A 7,910-nucleotide genomic window follows, 5' to 3' on the forward strand; every position below is an offset into this window, starting at 1 on the left:
ATGCTGACACCACTGCTGCTGAGTGTCCTGACAGGATTTACCCAGCAGCTCCCAATGCTGGGTGCCCAGATCCATTCCATGCTGCCACAGGAAGAGCTTGGGACCATGATTTATAGCCATTGGGCTCACCTCCCTGCTTTCTATGTTTCCTCTTACCATTGGGCTGGATACTGTCACATCTAGAGAAGTACAAGAAGTGGAATTGAAGGGGTTTGTCCTGTCCCTCACCCTGTGACTTGACCACCCCCAGCCTGTCTTGATCATGTCTGCTGCATTCTTGACCAGCTTTCCCTGAATCATGTCCTTCAATGACAGTGACCTCCTCTGCAATCATGACCTCTCAATTTATCCGTGGTGACATCCTGGGACCACATATATTGGTCTATAAGGTTCTGCTCAGTAGGGCCCTCCTTGTAAAAATAAGTCTACTTAAACCTTAAAAATTTATTTAAAAATGTCCTACATCAGTAACCATAAAAGGATGCTAATTAAAATCACAATGCCATATTACTATACACCTTTCAAATTGGATAAATAAAAAAATGTGGCAATATCAAATATTTTCATGGTTATTGAGAAATATTACCATTCATAGAATGCTGGTGAGAAGGTAAAATGATACATTTTATTTTGAATCCTCCACTTTGGAAACCAGTTGAGAAGTTTCTATTAAAACTAAACATAAAAATCTCAAATAAGGTAGCAACTGTACTTTTTAACATTTATCCCATAGAAATGAACAGATTCACACAAAAATCTGCACATGGATGTAAATGGGCAAAAGAGAGGATCTCTCTGTATTATTGATTACAGGGGCATGTTAATCTGCAATGACTATAAATTAAAAGATTTAAAAAAAATTATGCCAGCAATATAAAATATATTTGTTCATTCCCTTTTAGCATAAACTTCTATTGGAGAATCCCTGTTTAATTTAAGATTGTATATTCTTTGATGGCTGGCATTTAGCCTTAGACTTTTTTTTTTAATTAACCGTAGTAACTATAGCCATACTAGTCGTTGCTTGTTTAGTAGTTATTGGTGTATATAGCACAATAGAGTATTCATTAACATTAAATAATTAATATGACATTGAATGATAACTCTGTGTCATATATTGCAGTTGCTTACGTAGATAACAGGATCCGTGCATCTCTTGACATCACAATCTAGTAGACAAGACAGTATTGCAAACAGATAAATAAACAATGTCATAGGTTTTAATGAATACACACAGAGACTACTGAGAGAGCCCTATCAGGAGAGAAAAGTGTAATGAGATTTAGAGAAATCATCATAGATTAGAAAGATAAAGTTGAATATTGTAAATTCTCCAGGTGAAGAAAAAGGTGAAGTGATCGCTGATGGGAGAAATAATATTGGTATATGAAAATATTATGAAAAAAGTTTGCTGCAGGATTTTACCAGAAGTAATATAGAAATATGGTATAGCTAGAGTGTAAATGTCAGGAACAACAACAACAACACTATTGGAAACAGAGAAGCTAAGCATGGATCATATAGTGAAAGGTCTTGTATCCTGGGATAAAGCCGCCCAAAAATTGTGAGAAGACATAAACTAGGGTAAAAACAAACAAACAAAAAAGATGGTCCTATTTGGCCAGCGACTGTTCTGATTTTAGCACAGACAATCCCATATCCTGGGAAGCCCCTAGTCACAGACAAGCTGGGCAGGTAGTTGCCCACTAGTATGTTTCCTGAATTGTATTTAGAAAGATAACTCACTATAGCCTTAAATGAAGCCACAGTGTGGAAGAATGAAAAAGGGGATGGAGGCAGGAAATTCAGTTGGGAGAAAATTACAATTTCAATGTAAGATTTCTTCCTCATTATTAGTAATTTTTAATGTTTCTCTGCCACACAGATCAAAGTACTGGGGTCTTACAAACAACTCAATAATACAATTTTAAAATAAGTAATTCTAGTGTTAGAATCATGTGTAACATTGTTGATGAGAAGTCAGTACTTTGTTTCTTTCATTTCAGCCTTCCTGAAAAGCATATTAATAGAAGGCTGACCATTGCATGTCTAAAAATTGAGTAAAATGTACCATGTATATGTGGGCAGTCTTCATGTGAAGCATATTTAATTAACATATTAATTAACATAACTTTATAGATAGAGTGCTCGTATATGCAAAGTTTTCACATGGAAAAGATTATGCGTTGTTTGATTTTTTTTACTTTCAGATGGAGTAGTCAGTTTTTAACCCAAATCAGAATTATGTGTAAATTATTATAAAAATAAATTCAATGAAATTTAAAGTCAGAAAAAAATTAAGGCATATTTGGCTATAATTATGAGATGTGCTGAAACTGTAATCTCTAAGTAGTTCAAAGGCTTAGCAGAGATGCAAAGAAGAAAAATAATGTTTAAAAGCTTCATTCAAAGATGTAGATTTGATAGAGTCTATGGAGAGTGAAGCACAGCATACCCATTTCACAAGAACCAAAAGAGTCTCTCATATGGCACATATATTTTAGTAATATTGAAAACTATAATGTAAATTATGCCAATAATTTTTTTAAATCCCACGTTTTAGACGGATATAAAATTAAAATAAACTTTACCTTCATTATAGTCCCACACCCTTGAGGAAATACAATAACCTTTATAAATTTACTAGGCTGCTACAAACACTTCTATGTACATACTTATATTTGCACAAATGGAATCATATTATACATATTTTGCAAAAGAGCCTTTCTTTTATCCTTCTAGTTAAAGTTGAAACCTCATTTGACATTTGTTAGTTCTGCATTAAGTTTCATAGACTGAATATTTAGAAAGCTAGACTGTGAATAGACAGGGTCACCAAATCAGTTGTTTTTCAGTGGAAATTACTGTTTTCCTTTTTCTCAACTTACTGTTTGATCCCTAGGCAGTCAAAGAACCAGCTGTGCAATCAATCCACATTACTTAAAAAGACTGTCAAAAATATTATTTTGACTCTTTTTTGATCTTTTTTTAATACATAGAAAAGACCACAATCAAAGCATTCATTCATTAATCAAATATTTATTAAGTATATACCATGTGTCGGGCACTTAGATGTGAAGAAAAACATGACAATCACTTTTATAATATACTACATAAATAATTATTATCACCATTATTTTTATTGTTACCTCTAAAAGTTTGTCAGCTTACATTTCCATCCTAAACAATGAAATTTACTTTTGTAACTTGGGAATTCACTTTAAATATATAATTCTTGTAAGCTTATACTTCCTCAAAAACTAATATATTGTTCATACAATATCAACTACCCTCCAGAGTTTTTATTATTAAATAAAATACATAGTTTATTTAGATTTCCTTAATTCTCACCTAATGTCCATTTTCAGTTTTAAGTCCCATCCAAGTTATCATTTAGCTGATATATCTCTTTATGTTGCTCTCATGTATCATGTGTTATTTTATTAATATTTTAAGGTTTATTCATTTTATTATTTTTTATTTTTTTCTATTTATTATTTATTATTTTATTTTTTAATTTACATCCAAGTTAGTTAGCATATACTGTAACAATGATTTCAAGAGTAGATTCCTTAATGACTCTTACCCATTTAGCCCATCCCCCCTCCCAAAACCCCTCCAGCAACCCTCTATTTGTTCTCCATATTTAAGAGTCTCTTATCTTTTGACCCTCTCTCTGTTTTTATATTATTTTTTTCCCTTCCTTTATGTTCATGTTTTGTATCTTAAATTCCTCGTATGGGTGAAGTCATACAATATTTGTCTTTCTCTGACTGATTTCGCTCAGCATAATACCATGTAGCTCCATCCATGTAGTTGCAAATGGCAAGGTTTCATTCTTTTTGATTGCTGAGTAATACTTCATTGTATATATATACCACATCTTCTTTATCCATTCATCCATCGATGGACATGTGGACTCTTTCCATACATTGGCTACTGTTGATAGTGCTGCTATAAATATTGGGGTGCATGTGCCCCTTCGAAACAACATACCTGTATCCCTTGGATAAATACCTAGTAGTGCAATTGCTCGGTGGTAGGGTGTTTCTATTTTCAGTTTTTTGAGGAAACTCCATACTGTTTACCAGAGTGGCTGCACCAGTTTTCACTCCCACCAACAATGCAAAAGAGATCATCTTTCTCCGCATCTTCACCAATATCTGTTGTTGCCTGTGTTGTTAATGTTAGCCATTCTAACAAGTGTGAGGTGGTACCTCATTGTGGTTTTCATTTGTATTTCCCTGATAATGAGTGATGTTGAGCATTTTTTCATGGGTCACTTGGCCATCTGGATGTCTTCTTTGGAGAAGTGTCTATTCATGTCTTCTGCCCATTTCTTCACTGGATTGTTTGTTTTTTGGGTGTTGAGTTTCACAAGGTCTTTATAGATTTTGGATACTAGCCCTTTATCTGATATGTCATTTGCAAATATATTCTCCCATTCCGTCACTTGACTTTTAGTTTTGCTGATTCTTTCCTTTGTTGCACAGAAGCTTTTTATGTTGATGAGGTCCCAGTAGTTCATTTTTGCTTTTATTTCCCTTGCCTCCAGAGACATGTTGAGTAAGAAGTTGCTGCGGGTCAGGTCAAAGAGGTTTTTGCCTGCTTTCTTCTCGAAGATTTTGATGGCTTCCTGTCTTATGTTTAGGTCTTTCGTCCATTTTGAGTTTATTTTTGTGTGTGGTGTAGGAAAGTGGTCCAGGTTCATTTTTCTGCATGTCGCTGTCCAGTATTCCCAGCACAACTTGCTGAAGAGACTCTCTTTATTCCATTGGATATTCTTTCCTGCTTTGTCAAAGATTAGTTGGCCATACATTTATAGGTGTATTTTTGAGTTCTCTATTCTGTTCCATTTATCTGAGGGTCTGTTTTTGTGACAGTACCATACTGTCTTCATGATTATAGCTTTGTAATACAGCTTGAAGTCCGGGATTGTGACACCTCCAGCTCCAGTTTTCTTTTTCAAGATTGCTTTTGCTATTCAGGGTCTTTCCTGGTTCTATACAAATTTAGGATTATTTGTTCTAGCTCTGTGATGAATTCTGGTGTTATTTTGATAGGGATTACATTGAATATGTAGATCGCTTTGGGTAGTATTGACAAAGTCGCAGGATATAATATCAATGCACAAGAATCAGTTGCATTCTTATACACCAATAATGAAGCAACAGAAAGAGAAATCAATCCATTTACAATTGCACCAAAAAACATAAAATACCTAGGAATAAATCTAACTGAAGAGGTGAAAATCTGTGCATTGAAAACTATAGAAAGCTTATGAAAGAAATTGAAGAAGACACAAAAAATGGAAAAATAACGTTTATTCATTTTAGAGAGACAGCACACAAACGGGGGAAGGGCAGAGGGAGAGGGATACACAGAATCCAAAGCAGGCTCCAGGCTTTGAGTTGTCAGCACAGAGCCTGATAGCAGGGCTTGAACCCACAAACTAAGAGATCATGACCTGAGCTGAATTCGGACACTTAACTGACTGAGCCACCCAGAAGCCCCATCTATCATGATGTTTAAAAAGTAATTTAACAGAAAATTCACATAAAATACACTTATCTGTTTAAAAAAACAGTGTATTAACATTTTTTAAAATTTGAGCATAGATGACACACAATAATATATTGGTATCAGTTATACAAACTGATTCAACAATTCTGTATGTTACATTATGCTCAACACAAGTGTAGGTACCATCTGTAACTATGTGATGTTATTATAATACCATTGTCTATATTCCTTCTGCTATACCCTTAATTCCTTGACTTATTTATTCCATAAATGGAAACCTGTAGCTCCCCCTCTCCTTTACCCATTTTGCCCATGCTTCTACTCTCACCTGTGGAAATCATCAGTTTGTTCTCTATATTTATAGGTCTGATTCTGCTTTTCAATAGGTTTATTCATTGTTTTGTTTTTTAGATTCCACATATGATGAAAGTTTAGATTCTACATATGACAGAAATTACATGGTATTTATCTTTTTTTCTGTATGACGTATTTGGCTTAGCACAATGCCTGCTAGGTCCATTCATGTTGGCACAAATGGCTAGATTACATTATTTTTTGTGGCTCAGTAATATTCGATTTTACATCTATCATCTATCTATCTATCATCTATCTTCTTTTTTCCATTCATTTATTAATGGACACTTGGACTGCTTTCATATCTTAACTATTATAAATAATGCTGCATAGGGGCACATATATCTTTCCAAATTAGTGTTTTCATTTTCTTTGTGTAAATACCCAGTAGTAGAATTACTGGATCATATGGTATTTTTATTTTTCATTTGTTAGGAATGTCCATAATATTTTTCACAGTGGCTATACAAATTTACAATCCCAGCAACAGTGCATGAAAGTTTCTTTTTTACCACTTCCTTGCCAACACTTATTCCTGATCTTTTTTATACTAGCCATTCTGCCAGGTATGAGATGATATCTCACTGTGGTTTAGATTTGCACTTCCCTGATGATTAGTGACACTGAGCATCTTTTTATGTGTCTTTTGTCCATCTGTATGGCCAAAAGTATCTATTCGGGTCCTCTGACAATTTTTAATTGGGTTATTTTTTTTTCGTGTTTGTTTTGAGTGGTATAAGTTCCTTACATATTTTAGATATTAACTCCTTATTGGATATATCATTTGCAAACATCTTCTCCCATTCAGTAGGTTGCCTTCTGTTTTGTTGAAGGCATTCTTTGCTGTGCAGAAACTTTTTATTTGGATGTAGTCTCAATAGTTTATTATTCTTTATTTAAGTACAGTTGACATACGGTGTTACATTAGTTTCAGGTGTCTGGCATAGTGATTTGCCAAGTGTTTAAATTATGCTATGTACACTACAAGTTTGCTTTTGTTCCTCGCCTTAGGAGACATATATAGAAAGCCAACCACAGCCAATGTCAGAGAAATTACTGACCATTTGTCTTCTAAGGGTTTTATGTTTTCAGGTCTCATATTTTGAGTATATTTTTGTGTTTGATATAAGAATGTGGTCCAGTTTCATCCTTTCACATGTAGCTATGCCACATTCTTATACAAACACAACTTCTATTTAGTTTCAAAATATTTTCATCATTTTGAACTAAAACTCCTTACTAAGTAGTTTCTATTTATTTCCTTTCCCCATATCTGTACCACAAAGTAGTAAAAACACCTACCTGTATTACTTATCTGTGAACTTATCTATTCATTCTATTTCATTCAAGTGAAATCATAAAATATGTGACCTGGTATGCCAGACAGTTTTAATTTAATACAATGTATTAGAGTTTGATCCACATTGTAGCATGCATTCCATTTTGTAGTAAAATGATACTCCCTTATATAAGATAATAAAACGTAATTTATATACATATATATCACCATGTTTATTCATTCACACATGATGTATAGTAGTAATTGCACATTTTTGATATTGAAAATAATGCTTATGTGTGTATGTGTATTTATGTACTTTTTAAAGTACCTGTTTTTAATTTTGGAAGTCATAAACCTTTGAGTGAAATTGCTTTGTGATAACTCTGCTTAATTTTAAGGATCACTTTATCAAAGCAAGTGAAGTATTTTACATTTCCACAAGTAGTAGAATTACAGTTGTTCAAATTTATCCACATACCTGCCAACACTTGTTTTATTTCCACTTTATATAACTGTCCGAAGGAGTGTGAAGGGGTATCACATTGTGGTTTTGATTTGCATGTAGCTAAAGACTAGTGACATTGACTTTCATTTCATGTGTTTTTGGGACATTTGCATATTTTTTGTGAAGAAATATCTATTCATGTTTATATTCACTTATTAAAGTTGCCTTACTGTAGATTTATAAAAGTTTTTAAAAATATATTATAGATACTAGATTCTTAATAGATATATGATTTGTAGATAGTTT

Source organism: Prionailurus viverrinus, chromosome X (genome assembly GCF_022837055.1).
Source record: "Prionailurus viverrinus isolate Anna chromosome X, UM_Priviv_1.0, whole genome shotgun sequence".
Taxonomy (NCBI): Eukaryota; Metazoa; Chordata; class Mammalia; order Carnivora; family Felidae; genus Prionailurus; species Prionailurus viverrinus.